The sequence below is a fragment of the Prionailurus bengalensis genome, chromosome E1 (assembly GCF_016509475.1).
Source record: "Prionailurus bengalensis isolate Pbe53 chromosome E1, Fcat_Pben_1.1_paternal_pri, whole genome shotgun sequence".
Classification (NCBI taxonomy): Eukaryota; Metazoa; Chordata; class Mammalia; order Carnivora; family Felidae; genus Prionailurus; species Prionailurus bengalensis.
In genome coordinates this window covers 20365679-20381050 of record NC_057347.1, presented here as the reverse complement: position 1 = coordinate 20381050, position 15372 = coordinate 20365679, and the positions used below count along the sequence as shown (strand labels likewise).

General features: G+C 49.9%; 1 protein-coding gene across 2 annotated transcripts in view; it reads left to right on the top strand.

Annotated features, from left to right (window-relative positions):
• The window catches only part of MYO1D (myosin ID), a 361516-nt gene that overhangs the window by 334018 nt on the left and 12126 nt on the right, over positions 1-15372 (top strand). The window lies entirely within an intron of this gene.

Sequence of the window (15372 nt, the reverse complement as noted above, 5' to 3'; positions counted from 1 at the left end):
CCGGTTCCTTGTCTGTAAAATGAAGTTGCAGGAGTATAACAGGGGTCCACCCCTGTGCTCACCCCCTCTCTCCCCTGCTGGTCCTGCCTGCTCTTTCCCTTCCTTCTCTTCCGGGCCATCCTTCTCACATGCAGCGGATGGGCAGGGGACGTGGTGTGAGGGCCGGCTATTGTCCAGGAGGCTCGGGGGACCCCGAGAGAGTGAGGACATCAAGCGGCGTGATGTTGCTCGGTAGAATGCACAGGTGAGGCCGGACCCCCTCAGCCGCGAAGCATAAATCGGACTTGGCTTTAGGAGCTCTGCACCCCTGCTCGGGTTTCTCCTGGGTCTCCCTATCCTTAGCATCCTCACACTGCCCCTTAGCCTCACACCGGCTTTGTACCAGGTTGTCCCGTCCTCCCCCTGTCCCTCCCCGTCTCGGCCTCACATCTTGCTCCGTGCCCCAGTCCCTTGGGAGTCTGCTGTCGGTTTGGGTAACGGGGTCTCACCTGCAGGTGAGATGTTCTCAGATGTCCCCTCCAAACCCCGTAGTGCTTTAACTCATCTTCACATCAGACATTTGAAAGGCCTCCAGGAAATGAGGGTAGTTTGGGACAGAACTCTTTCCTTCTGGTTTCCAATGGGAAACCAAAAGATCCATAGGTCTGGTGGTTTCTGCTCACCATTAGGAGACAAAATCATGCTTTCCATGTGGGATGGGAGTCAAGACAAAAAGTGGGTGATGCCCTGTGAAGATAATGTATTTGATACCATTTAAAAATTTTTTTAATGTTTTATTTATTTTTGAAAGAGAGACAGAGCATGAGCGGGGGAGGGGCAAAGAAAGAGGGAGACACAGAGTCTGAAGCAGGCTCCAGGCTCTGAGCTGTCCACCCAGAGCCCAACGCAGGGCTTGAACCCACAAACAGCGAGATCATGATCTGAGCTGAAGTCAGACGCTTAACCGACTGAAACACCCAGGAGCCCAAGATACCACTTTAAATTAACATGTCCTTTAACCACAGAACATAAAATTATTTGTTCATGGAGGATATGTACCTTTTATTAGACATGAATATGTGGAATATTTCAGGGAAATCGGGATTTATTTCATCGAGGGCAACTGGTTAGGGTTCTGTGGACAAAGAAGTCATCACCACCCATATCTCTGCAAATTCACGTTTCCCCAAATCATTTTAAGTTTTTGGCCACTCATTTCACTACTTATGTATATTTAAGTATTCCTTCAAGCTCTGCCTCCCAAACATAGAAGCGGCTTCTGTGAGGCATTGAAAATTCCTCTTTCACTTCCTCAGACTCCTTCTCAGTTTGTTCTTGATTGTGTGGGAATTCGTGGGCCTTTATCACAGAGAGTCAGCCTCTAAAGGAAAACTGCTCTAATGTCACTGTCATAACGCTCATTCCAGACTACAGAAATGCCGTATATCGCTTGGGCCTTGTCCCTATTTTAGGTGTGTTTCCAAGGAGTAGGTTGGTTGTCATGGTTTAGAAGAACTTTGCTGTCAGGATCCAGTAATACCAGAGGGAGGCACAGGCCATCTGTCCCTCAGGGAGAGGTCTTCAGGAAATAAATAGCCTCTGGCCAGAATGTTTGAGATGTTTCTCTGCTTAAAGTACAACTCAAGGTCAGATCATTTCTCAAGGCCCACTTCTAGAATTCTGAGCTTCCAGAATTGAGGTTTGGTCTTTTAGGTCAACGTGTAGAAAGATAGTGTGTTGTCTGTAGGCTTTCCCCAGTCGTACTGGTCAGGAAATGCCGGACAAAGGGGCTAATTCCCTGCCCCTGTGTTCTTAGCTTCTTCGTCCTTCTGTCCCCTGTTCCACCTCCATCATTCCACCTGCAAGGAAGACGAACGTCGCCTTGCCAGTCATCTTTGAATACAGGAAGGTTAGAGTTCTGGAATGCAGGCATAAGAGCAGTTCGCATTAGTTTGATTTTAAGTTTATTTATTTTGAGAGAGAGAACGCACGCACTCGTGCACGAGTGTGAGGGGAAGTGGGGAGAGAGAGACAGGTAGAGACAGAATCTTAAGCAGGCTCCGCACCGTCAGCGCACAGCCCGATGCGGGGCTTGATCTCACGAATTGGGAGATCATAACCTGAGCCAAAATCAAGAGTCGGACGCTTAACGGACCGAGCCTCCCATGTGCCCCCACATTTATTGCTTTTATTCAGTTTTTTCTGTCGGTGGCTCTGGCAAGGCCTGGTTGAGAATCCTTCCTTACCCTGGGATCCCAGGGTGACTTCCAAGATTAGCACAGAACACAGAGGACTCTTGGAATGGACACAGCACCTGTCTAGCCAGACAGAGCCAGTTCTGTTGGTCAGGAAATGGCACTCCGGTCAGATTCGGTGTGCTCTCATCCCTGGGAATGCCACAGTCCTGGCCACAGCAGCTGAGAGCAGAGCTGCTGGGAGCCAGCTCCTGCCAACCCACACCACCCCATCACACGCCTGTTATTCATCAACATGCCTCTTTAATATCTTACAAAGTGTGATGCTCCAGACCCAGGCAAGATGTGTCATAAAGGGGAGACTTCGCCTGGTGGATAAAAAGGCATGTGTTCCTGCCCACGTTTTTGCTATTCGCTGAGTTTTCAGAAACTTCCCAACCACACCCCTTGGTCTTTGTTTGAGTTCAAAGGGAGGCATCTGTGCTAACAGGATGTTTCTGGGCTCAGTCCCTAATGCATTCGGGAGGCTGACCTTGGGAAGTCCTCTCTAGAGACTTCATTTGAGCCCAGTACCCAGGCCATCCCCCTCAGCTAGTGTCCCATCACGGGCTCAGCAGTTACAGAGATGGTGAGTTTTCTGCCCTCAAAGGGTAGTTTCACGAGTCTCTCCCTGTTCGTGCAGAAATACAGTCTGAGAGATAATAGCATGAGGTTGGGCTCCAAGTACCAAAAAAGAAAAAACAAAAAACAGACTGATTTTCTGGAGCAGGAATCTGAGCAGGAAAATTGTCATGTGTGGCAAACGGCTGCAGGATGATTCTTGCGGCCTCAGTCTTCAGGGTTTCCAATAATCCTATTTCACATGTCTGCAGGGGTAGCCCTTCCCGCCCCCCCCCCCCCCCCCCCCCCCGCTTTTAAGCATTTCTGGCCAATATATATGCCTGGTGTAAAGGAGAAAAACGAAAGAGCCTGCAATTCGCCCAGATACCCCATTTCTTAGTGTTCTTGCCTTAAACCAATCACACCCTGTTAGCTGACCCAAATCCATATCCCCATTCCCTTTCAGCCACCCAGTGAGCTCAGTGTGCCAGCAGATGAGCTAAGCCCCAAATCATCACCTTCTCTAGAAAGACAAACAAATAAAAACAGCCGGAAGGGGGGAGGGTGGACGGGGAGGGGGGGGCGGTGCATAAATGATGCATTAAACTACAGTCTGGAAGGAGCTGGCGCTGCCGGGCCTCCTCGGTGGGCGTGCGTGTGTGTGAGCACACATTTTCCACCCGCAGCACCCCCGCCCCAGGCCGGCAGCGGCGGCGGCCTGTCAATGTCAGAGGGAATCGCTAATGCGCGCGTCGCCATGGCGACCAGGGGAGCGGCGGAGCTAAAAGCAGCAGCCTCTGCGGGCCCGCCTCCCCCGCCGCAGCCCACCCTGGGCTCTGCGGCTTCTCTTTGTCTCGCTCGCCGCCTGCGCCCCCACCTCCGTCCCAACCCCCTCCTCTTTCCCCCTCCCCCTCGCCTTTGTCGCCTTGCCCCCTACCCTCCCGCTGCAGGTATGGGGGGGTGGGGAGGGGGCCGGGGGGAACTGGGCCGGTCCACACGCGCCCCTTTGCTAATCTTGGAGACTTTAATGCCTCACTTGAAACCAGTCTTTTCAAAGGGGGATCAGGAGAACAGGAGCTGGTCTTTCTCACCTGGACGCCCATCCGTGGCTCCTTGTCCCTGGGGCCGTGGCCCTCCCTCTCTGGCCACCGGAGCGCAGGACAGACAAAGGAGGTCAGGTGCTGCCCACTTTGCCCTCCATCCCCCGACCCCCCACCCCCCACCCCAGTGACTTGGACCTGGAAGTCCTGCAAACTCACTGCATCCGGGCCTCAGAGAGCTCATCCACTACGAGCTCCTTATCTAGGTGAGGTTGCTGCCCCCAGATCAGGACGTCCAGGGCTTGGGCTCTTTGGGTTGGCAGTGTGTACCAAAATGTGCTGTGCTGCTGTTAGCATTCAGGGTCACCTGGTAATTAAGGGTGCTGAGGCCACAGTAACGACCCCCAACCCATAAACCCTTCTGTTATCCACCTGTGTCCTGGGGCAACAGAGCAGCTCTAGTGGAGGGCACAGCTTAACACGTCAGATTGTCTTATGTTCTAGCTGGTGCCCTCTTCTTTACAAGAAAAAGTAATAATCATACAAAAAGAAAACATTTGTGGTACAGCGTGGTCTAAAGAAACAGTTTCTAGATACTAGCTGTATCTATCCAACACATAAGTAGGCATTTGGTTTACCTGTAGGCATTGAAACAACCCTTTCCATGTTCTGAAAGTCACACTCAGCATTTAAGTGATGAAACGCTGATTCACAGCCCAAAGCCGGGACCGCTCTTGTCATGGCCCTGAGTCAGTGGCTCTTTAGTATCCTCTGGTTTCCTCAGCATACCATGGCCCCATTGCCATCATTCCTACATCAGAAATAAAAGGCATTCTTGAGGATGGGTATGGCTGAGGTTTCAGCTTTAAAGTCACCCGCTGATAAATAAATGAATTTATCCTATAGTGTCACACACAAAAGTTGTCTGGACCACTGATGGCAAAGTGGAAGTGCAGGTGCCTGTAGGGAGGGGGCCAAGAGGCCAGAGGACAGGGTAGAAGGCGAACTTGCTTTCCCTACATATACCCTCGTACCTGTGGGTGTTAGACCATGTGCATTTATTATTCACTTTTTAAAACAAAGCATGATATTAAAACTTAACATCACTTCCTCGAGAATGCATTTCCATATTTCCCCCAGAGTAGATCTATGTGATTCCATAGCACCCTGTACTGTTTATGTTCAGTGCTTTTCCCAGAATCCTGGCTAAATGGGGATGAGTGTGTAAGTCTCCACACCAGACTGTAAGCTGGGGGCGGGGCAGAAGCAAGACCTGTCTTACACACCACTGGGTCTTCAGGGGCTGGCACGCAGTCAGCACTTAGTATGTACCTGTTGAATACAGAGGTGAAGAGAAGTGGATGGGAGGGTACTGACAGAGTGATGGGACCAGGGGGTTGGCAGGGTGCTTATCTCTACAGCCCTCCTCCAAGCTTAGTGACCTTTCAAAAAATTTTTATTTTTTTAATGTTTATTCTTGAGAGAGAGAGACAGAGCATGACGAGAGGGGCAGAGAGAGGGGGAGACACAGAATCCCAAGCAGGCTCCAGGCCCTGAGCTGTCAGCACAGAACCTGACGCGGGACTCAAACTCACGAACCGTGAGATCGTGACCTGAGCCAAAGTTGGATGCCTGACCAACTGAGCCACCCAGGCGCCCTGCTTTGTGATCTCTCAGAGGCTCAACCCCTCCTGTATCAAATAGCTCTATAACATACTTGCTCCAAATAATTCTTGTGTAATTGAAATGCATCACAATAAGAAACTTGATGAATCAGTTAAACTGTATATAAAGGGAACCCTGTCATTTGCCAAAGCAGTTCCCAAGCAGCTGATTGGAGCAGTTGTCTGAGGCAGGTCAGGGCCAGCTCTTCTTCCAGTCATTCTGGAAGCTCTGGTGATCTGCAGTACGGTGTGGCTCAGGAAGCCACCTGGGGCTTAACAGCACCAACGTCCGGGGGCCACACACACACCAAATGAGTCAGTCTGTAGGAGTGGAGCCTGACCACTATCAGGGCCCTGTTTTGCAAGTGCTTCTCTAGTCATGGTGCACAGTCAAGGTTACGAATCATTGCTCTGTGGGCTTCTCAGAGGAAGTGGGGACACTTTGCTCACCAAACCCAGAGATTCTATTTCGGCCAATAAGCTGACGCTAATACACTTTATCCTGGACAAAGAGATTATTTGCTTTAGCCCACTTCAGGTTGTTTCAGTCCTGCTCGTGGAACCTCTCCCTCTCTTTGCCTTAAAAAGCCTGTGGGTCCCTTTCTGCGATAGTCATTTAAAACAAATATGTAACTATCTATCCAGGGCACGAACCATTTTTCAGACTTGCCCGGGCAGCAGTGACCTAAATATTGCTCAGGGTGTCTGACTTCCAGCCCCAGAGGAAGAGTGTATGTGGTTTGCTTGTTTTCATGCTAATGAAGTTGAGCCAGTAATGCAAGGTCCCCATCGGGATGGCTGAATCATTCGATGCTATGAAATCGTTCTTTAGACAGAAAGCAGTGGTATAGGGTTATTATGGAATTGTTCATTTTTCAGCAGAATCACTCAGGCACTCATGCAATCTAATTTGTTGTGCCATTTTTAATTGTCAGGAGATAAACACTGGAGGAACGTTGGTAGGAATGCCTCAGCCCATTGTACCAGCCAGAGTAGATCTTTGGAAAGTGTGACTAACCCATTTGTGAGCCAACAGGTGTAGAGGTGGATTGTTCTGTCCTCTCTCCCAGGTGACCCCGCAAGCAGTAAATAAGGCCACTAAGGCTGTACACACACAGCAGGGAAATCTGCCTACACTGCCCACCAAGATATTAGATGCAACTGACTTTCTTTTTTTTAACATTTATTTATTTTTTTGAGACAGAGACAGAGCATGAACGGGGGGAGAGCCAGAGAGAGAGGGAGACACAGAATCCGAAGCAGGCTCCAGGCTCCGAGCTGTCAGCACAGAGCCCGATGCGGGGCTCGAACTCACGGACCGTGAGATTGTGACCTGAGCGAAGTCGGACGCTCAACCGACTGAGCCACCCAGGCGCCCCTGCAACTGACTTTCAACTAGAGTGGTGCCTACACTCGAGGTCAAGGAAAATTTGGCTAGCAGCCACCTGGGGGCACTTCCCGTTGAACTCTCTTAGGAGACTGGGCGGCAGGGAAATCAAGGTTAGTCTTGGGCTCTTTAGTTAGTGATCATGGAGAGAACTGGAACTCTTCATGGCAGGCAGGAAAAGCTCAGATGTGGCTTAAGAGAGCCCACATTCCCATTTCCAGCCAGCATGCTCCAGCCTGGATCCATACAACCCATTTCTGGGAACTTGAAAAGTAAGAGAGCAGTCGCATAGACTTGAGACCCCATGGGGCTTTTGATGTGTCTACCAGCAACAGCATGGTGAGTGGTTTCTGTGATGTGGGATTCCTGAACAAGAAGGACTGGACCACCGCCACTGGTTCCTCTCTCATTACAGGGCCAGAAATAGATGCCCCATCCCAGGAAAAGGGAAATAAGGCTGCATGGAATGTTTCATCTGTTGGAATATTGTTCTGTGCTGCCTGACAAGATTACTGAGTTCTCAGTTCTATAGCAGTGGCGTTGAGTAAGAGTCTGAAAATTGATGCATTATGTACTCGCTTAAAATAGCAAATGCAGAATAGAAAAACCAGAGCTGCTAAGAAGTGTGCGGAACATATTGATAGAAAGGCCTGCTTCGCCTCTGTTATTACCAGCATGAAAGGGTGTATCGGAGCAGGGGGCAGATTTTCCATCAAAAGCATTCGTGTGGTGAAGGCTTCCGTACCGCAGTGAGACGAGGGTACATTTTTTAGCTAACATAACTGCATGCAAACCCTTCTGTTCTCAAACAGGTGGTAGAAAGTGGGCAGTTTGTTTCTTTTCATCTCAGGGCTCTGGAGTTGGTTTATGAGATGGTTGCTTCTGTTTTAAACTCTTTGAATTCCCCTCAGAACAAAAATCCCCAGTGCCTTGCTGCCTAATCAAATATGCTTCGCCATGGGTTACAGTTGCCTGGATGGGCAGCAAAATTTAGTAAGAGTGAGGTGGAAAATGTATAAAAAGAACTGTGTCATCATCATTTGTCGGCTTAAATGGGATTTTTTAAGTACCCAAGAACAGGTTGAAAGGACCTTCTGGGATCACAAGCCTCTCGCCAGCATGGCCCTAGAAGGTGGCAGAGTTGTTGGGTAAAGGGCTGTCCTTGATCAAGCGAAGAGGCCTTGAGACGCAAGGGCTCCTTTGGCCTCACGTCAGTTGTTGAACCAACCTCCTAAACGTGAGAACCTCCTTCACTGAAGCACTTCACTCCATTAACAGACGTTCATGGAGCACGTACTCAGCACCAGGCTCTGTGCTAGCCACTCTGCCTGGATTTTCTCCACCTCTCACCAAAGCCCTTGGGGAGAGAGGGCATTGCTCCCTGTTAATTAACTACCCCCATGGAGGAAACTGAGCTTCAAAGGAGCAGGTGATGGGCCCGGGCCAGACAGCTGAGCTCAAACCCCAGACCAGCTAATTCCAAAGGGCAGGTTCCCTCCACTGTGCCCCATGGTCTCCTCCCTTGATTAAGCAGCATTCCTAGAAATACAAAGAACCTAGAGGTCCCCAGGCCCCGGGTCTGCCCTGCCACTGCCACCACTATCTGGAATGGCCGACTCTCAGGTGTGGTATAGTCAGTTCCACAAGACTGCTGGGTGTCCGAGAGAAATCACTTTTTCCAGGCTCGGCGAGCAGCACTTGGATGTGGTAACAGCCCCTAAACGGGGACTTGAACTAACCATTGAGTAAAACATAATTTGCCGATTGTCATGGGACACTGACCAGTTTCCAAATTCCTGTAGGGCACCACAGTTTTAGAGAATGTGACCTTCTGTTTGCAAAGCCAAGATTTCTTTTCATTTTTCTCTTTGTTATTTCCTTTATAATGTGTACTATCGCTCCTAGAAATACTGCTTTAAAAGTTTGGGTACTTTCAGATAAAGATTGCTGGAAGGAATGGTGGGGAAAGTGCAAAAAAAAAAAAAAAAATGGTAACATGTAACAGGGAGTTTGAAATACTAAGGGGCTCGGAATGGGGGAGAATGGCAGCCAGGTCGCAGAAGGCACAGTTGCTCAGACAGGCTGCTGTGCTTGCCACGGTTAACAGTGCATTTTCAAATTCTAGGCTTATTTGCCTAATAGAACACAGCACCACAATCATATTGTAATAGCATGCGTGAACAAAGTAGGTTTTGTGAAACAGTTGTGATACATGACCTGCCTTACCGGTTCATGTGTTTCTCTTAAGAAAAGGAGAGCAATGAGTTGTGTACCCCTGAGTCGACATCATACATCATGTGTAGTGAAACCCTTTGGATGATTTTCCAGAGGAAGTTCAGCCCCACACTGGCCAAAACCAAACTCATTCTCTCTCTTCCCTCACCCAAGCTGAAGAGCTAGGAACATTGGTAGACTCCCTTTCCCCACCTACATTAGTCAGTCACCAGATTTTTACCCTGATGCATCTCAGACTTAACTCAGCTTTGCCCTCTTACCGACCACAGTCCTTACTCCCTTGATTGGCAGTTTCCTAACTGGTCTTCCAGCCTGAAAATGCCCACATCAATCTCTCATCCACATACCTGCTTCCTCTCTATCAATTTTACATATTAGCTTTTTATTAAGCACCTACTGTATGCCAGCCACTCTTTCAAGCACAGGGAATATGGAGAAGGTTCCGCTCCCGTGAAGTTTACTTTTGGGAAGGGGGTGGGAGCCATAGGAAGACAGACAGTGAGCAAGCCAATCAAACAAGTCAGTTTCAGATCATGGTATGTGCACAGAAGAAGACAAAGTATTATCTATCTTCCCTCCTTGAGATCCCTTAAGGATGTCCCCATTGCCTACAAAGTTAAGCCTCAACTCCTTGCTCGTCTTCTACCCCCGCCTATCTGGCTGGCCTCGGCTCTCACCACCCTCTCCCAAACACACTTCAATCCTGAACTCCAGTCCCATGCTTGCCGTTTTCTGCACACGCTCTAAATTTCACTTTTAGGTCAAGCTTCAGGGTCATCTCTAAGTCCTCCTCACCCTCCAAGGGGCAGTTCATTGCCTCCTGTCTGTAGGGTTCTAGAGATCTCTGTGGGCTGGGGAAGCCCAGGTAGGCCTCAGGAAGGAGGCACAATTAGAGAAAGGGGGATGTTATCGAAGGAAGGAGAGACACTGACTATGCTGGGCGAGCCCACTGGGCTCACTGAGAGCCTGTCGTCATGGAGAGAGCCCAGTTTGTTCAGACAGTGTATCTGCCTAGCAGAGCCATGGGCCACACAGCCCAAGAGGCTGCCCCTCTCGACAAAAGCCTCCACATCTGCCTGGTGGTGGGCACTTCCCTCCACTCTGAGCTTCCTGAACGCACTCTCTAGACCTCATGGTGCCAACTCAAGCGCCTTATAGAGTAGCTGTTTAAGTCTGCCTCCCTCCAGGGGCTGGAGCTCCTTCAGAACAGAGCTGTTTTATTATTGATCTCGCAGCCCAGAGCCTTAGACACAGATGTTTGATGTAGAACGTGTTTCAAGACAATGCTGACAAATTCCTGAGCCTGTGAATAAACGTTTTTTTGTAAGTTTATTTATTTTGAGAGAGAGAGTGAGCGGGGGAGGGGCGGAGAGAGAAGGAGAGAGAGAACCCAAGCAGGCTCCGCACTGTCAGCACAAGAGCCCGATGCAGGGCTTGAACCACAAACCGTGAGATCCTGACCTGAGCCAAAATCAAGAGTCAGACGTTTAACCGAGCCACCTAGGAGCCCCTGGATTTTTCTTGGTTCCTAACACTGTTCAAAAATGCCATCCTTTGGGGCGTATGAGTGGCTCAGTTGGTTAAGCATCCGACTTCAGCTCAGGTCATGATCTCACGGTGCGGGAGTTCGAGCCCCGCGTCGGGCTCTGTGCTGACAGCTCAGAGCCTGGAGCCTGCTTCAGATTCTGTGTCCTCCTCCGCTCGTGCTCGATCTCTGTCTCTAAAAGTAAATAAAGGGGCGCCTGGGTGGCGCAGTCGGTTAAGCGTCCGACTTCAGCCAGGTCACGATCTCGCGGTCTGTGAGTTCGAGCCCCGCGTCGGGCTCTGGGCTGATGGCTCAGAGCCTGGAGCCTGTTTCCGATTCTGTGTCTCCCTCTCTCTCTGCCCCTCCCCCGTTCATGCTCTGTCTCTCTCTGTCCCAAAAATAAATAAACATTGAAAAAAAATTTTTTTTAATAAAAAAAATAAAAATAAAAGTAAATAAACATTAAAAAATGTTTTAAGAAATGCCATCCTTAAAAAATAAAAAAAAATAAAAAAGAGGGGCACCTGGGTGGCTCAGTCAGTTGAGCATCCAACTTCGGCTCAGGTCAGGATCTCACAGTTCGTGACTTTGAGCCCCGCATCAGCCTCGCTGCTGTCACCCTGTCAGCACAGAACCCGCTTCAGATCCTCTGTCCCCCTCTCTCTGCCCCTCCCGCTGTATTGTGCCAAAAATAAATATTTTTTAATGCTATCCTATAAGTCCCAACCCAGTGAAAATAACTAAGCTTATGTATACATTCTTTTCACGACTCTCTTTTAGTATGTACGCCCCCAGTGTGTAACCCCCCTCAGTGCTCAGTTCTCAGAGCGGGGACTGCGATCCTGTTAGCCCCTCTGTAGAGTGGCCCGGGGCCACACGCAAACAGAAACCCAAATGCCTCTTAATGATGGGGAGTTGAATAGGCAAATATAGGATGGTGTTCCTGACAAGCCACTAACGCACATCTGTTCAGAAGAAGATGTGGGTCCTGGTGCGTGTTCAGTCCAGTCGTATTTAGCACCTTCATTAATGATGTGAGGAGAAAATAAACACCAGTGTTCACAGATGGTGCTAACTTTGGCAGTGCTGTTAACAGAAGTGTCAAGATAGGAGAAGTAGAGATGTAAGCAGGAAACAGCAAAGATGTTAAAAAAAAACAACAACAACTTTCAAACAGATATTTTTTGGTAAAATAAAGCCCCTTAGAGCACAAGCACAAGACGAGAAGTTGAAGGGGGAGAGAGGAAGGGGGAGGTAGAAGAGAGAGGCAGGAAAGTGGAGCTTTCACACAGATGTCCCCCAAAGGCTCCACAGCCTCCAGAGGCACCGTCCTCTTGTCAGAGGTGATGCCACATGGCCTGGGTGTCCCCCTGACCCAGCCTGAGATGCAGCTGTGTTCACAGCCGCGGGCCCATTTGTTTTGTGGTAGGCTTTTTGTTTGATTTGGCGGTGTTGTGTTTTGTTACTTCTGTTTGTTGTTCTTTCCTCGTATATTTGAGGGAGCTGAGGGTATGGTTTTGTTCTTACAGTTCGGTTTTCAGAGGCTTCATTATCCCTCGCGTAAAGCATCAATTTGGGCATTTTGGGAGGGACAGAGGAACGCAGCCTTTAAAGAAAGAGTCCAGATTCCAAATATATAAATAAAGCAGAATGCAGCATCCTCCCCACCTTGGTCTCCGACGGCGAGAGGGGGAGACAAATCACAGAGCGAGCGGTGGTCCCCGGCACGCGGAGGCCGGGCCCTGCCCCACCTCGCCAGGGCACGGCTGCCCACACACAGGGGACAGCAACCTGCCGGTGTCCTCCTCGGGGACACCAAATGGAAAGTCAAGACACCAACACGCACCAGGGAATAGTCAAAACCGTGCACAAACTCTTCAAGCGCCGGGACAGAGCCCCCATTCTTTGGCAGCCTGGAATCAGCCAGGCCTGGCAACGTCAACCGCCTTCGGGCCAGGGGCCGAAGAAGGAAATGCCCAGAAAGAGAAACACACAAGTGGTAAAAGGGGGTCGCGGTCGTAGGCAAGAAAGTCCAAACCTCGGCGTCCTCACAGCGGATGACAAATGCTTTCGAATCTGACTCACGAGCACCAAGGATTAAGGAACCCCGTGCCACGGAGCTGGTGGCCGGCACGAGAGCCAGAGGAGCGCCTCCGTGTGGGACTGAACAGATGGGGGCTCAGTGGACCCCCTGGGCCTAGGGGTGGGTGGCCTTAGCACTTTGCACGGCGGGGAATCCTTGACCTTGACAGCTTCTCTGTCCCCGTCTACAGCACAGGCATGATCTCAGCGCCTCGTAAGATTTGGGGAAGCATTGAAAGAGGCACTGCGAGGGGCGCCTGGGTGGCGCAGTCGGTTAAGCGTCCAACTTCAGCCAGGTCACGATCTTGCGGTCCGGGAGTTCGAGCCCCGCGTCAGGCTCTGGGCTGATGGCTCAGAGCCTGGAGCTTGTTTCCGTATCTGTGTCTCCCTCTCTCTCTGCCCCTCCCCCGTTCATGCTGTGTCTCTCTCTGTCCCAAATATAAATAAATGTTGAAAAAATTTAAAAAAAAAAAGAAAGAGGCACTGCGGATGGCAAAATGTTTAATACACTGCCTCGTACGTGGCAGGTTCTCGATGAACGCGTGGTTTTCAGCCTCCGCTCCCCCAATTCAAGACCGTTTTATGACCGCACGAGGCATGCTGCTACGTAATACCAGCCTTAGTCACCACGTGTGCGTTTACGTATTTTTGTTTCCGGAACCCATCAGTCCACATGTTTGCCATCCTACCATGTGTTTTTATTTCCCTGAGCACTTCCTTAGCAGAGGGGCAGGAGCGCCTACCATGGGAAAGCTTGGATTCACCAAGCAAGGCCATGATTCACTTTGCAAAGGGATCCTTCTCCAAAGAGCATCTCCGTGAGCATGCCTGGTGCCTCTTACTTGGCCTTTCCACGTAAACAGACCCTTGCTCAGAGTGAGGTGCCAGGGGCCCGTGTGCCCGAGAGCCTGACGGACTCACCTCTCAGCAACACTGCTTTGAAGATGCGCCAGGCTGGCCTCGGGTCTTCCGGTTGGTGTCGTATGTCACAGTGAATCCCCACGACTTTCTCAGTCATGTCTTTAAAAAAAAAAAAAAAAAATTCTTTCTCTAGACTTTTATGCGACTCCTATTTTGTATTAGACGCTGCGCTAGGAGCTCTCAATGGGGGGATGAAAAACACTTCTGCTGTGCTCAGAGCATGTAGTAAAGAGGCAGAGCAGCTAACAAAGTCCAATGACTATTTTAGTGGCAGGATGCACAGAGCTTAAGGCTTGGACTCTAGCCTCATTGCCTGGGTTCAAATTCTGGCTGTGCCGTGTGACCTTGGCAGGTACTTAGCCTCTTCAGGCCTTATTTCCTCTTCTGAAAATGGAACTTACCACATGCTCTCACGAGGATCTCACGAACCGGTATTTGCGAGGCACGTACCATATGCTTTTCTGCTATCGTTCTATTATTATTATCCAGACACGCCTTGCTTCATGGTGTGTCCCTTTGCTGTGCTTCACAGATCAAAGATGGAGAAGTGTAATCAGAATTCTCGGAGGGGCGCCTGGGTGGCTCAGTCGGTTGAGGGTCCGACCTCGGCTCAGGTCACAATCTCGCGGTCCGTGAGTTCGAGCCCTGCGTCGGGCTCTGTGCTGATGGCTCCGAGCCTGGAGCCTGTTTGGGATTCTGTGTCTCCCTCTCTCTCTGCCCCTCCCCCTTCTTCTCTCTGCCCCTCCCCCCCCAGAAATAAACATTACAAAAAATTTTTAAGGATCCTTGGAAGCACATACACAGGGATACCTCATTTTATCGGGCTTCACTGTACTACCCTTCGCAGCTAGCGCATTCTTTACAAACTGAAGGTTGTGGCCACCTGGCGTCGAGCAAGTCTGTTGGCACTGTTTCTCCTACAGCACTTGCTCACTTTGTATCTCTCACGTTTTGGGAATTCTCCCGCTATCTCAGATGTTGTCATGATTATTGTATTGGATGTGGTGATCTGTGTGATGTTACTACTCTAATTGTGATGGGGTGCCCAGAACTGCGCCCCATATAAGACGATGAATTCATAAGTAGATGTGTGCGTTCTGTCCCCACCCCCACTCCACGTCTCTCTCATCCTTTCCCCCTGCCTCCCAATTCCCTGAGACACAACGATATTGAAATTAGGGCAGTTAGTGACCCTACGGTGGCCTCTAAGCGTTCGGGTGAAAGGAAGTGTCACCCGTCTCTCCGTGTAAATTGGAAGCTAGAGGCGATCAAGCTTAGTGAGGAAGGCCTGTCGAGAGCTGAGACAGGCCTGGAGCTAGGCCTCTTTCACCAAATAGCCAAATTGTGGATGCAAAGGAAGAGTGCTTGAAGGAAATTAGAAGTGCTCCTCCAGTGATCACATGGATGGTAAGAAAACGAAACAGCCAGGGGCACCTGGGTGGCTCAATTAAGCATTTGATTCTCAGTTTCAGCTCAGGTCATGAGCTCATGGTTTGTGAGTTCGAGCCCTACGTCAGACAGTGTGGAGCCTGCTTGAGATTCTCTCTCTCCCCCTCGCTCTCTGCCACTTCCCACTCACACTCTCTCTTATAATAAATAAACTTGAAAGAAAGAGAGAAAGAGAGGGAGGAAGAGAGAAAAAAAGGAAGGAAAGGAAAGGAAAAAGGAAAGGAAAGGAGGAAGGAAGGAAGGAAGGAAGGAAGGAAGGAAGGAAGGAAGGAAGAAAAGAAAAGAAAGAAAAGAA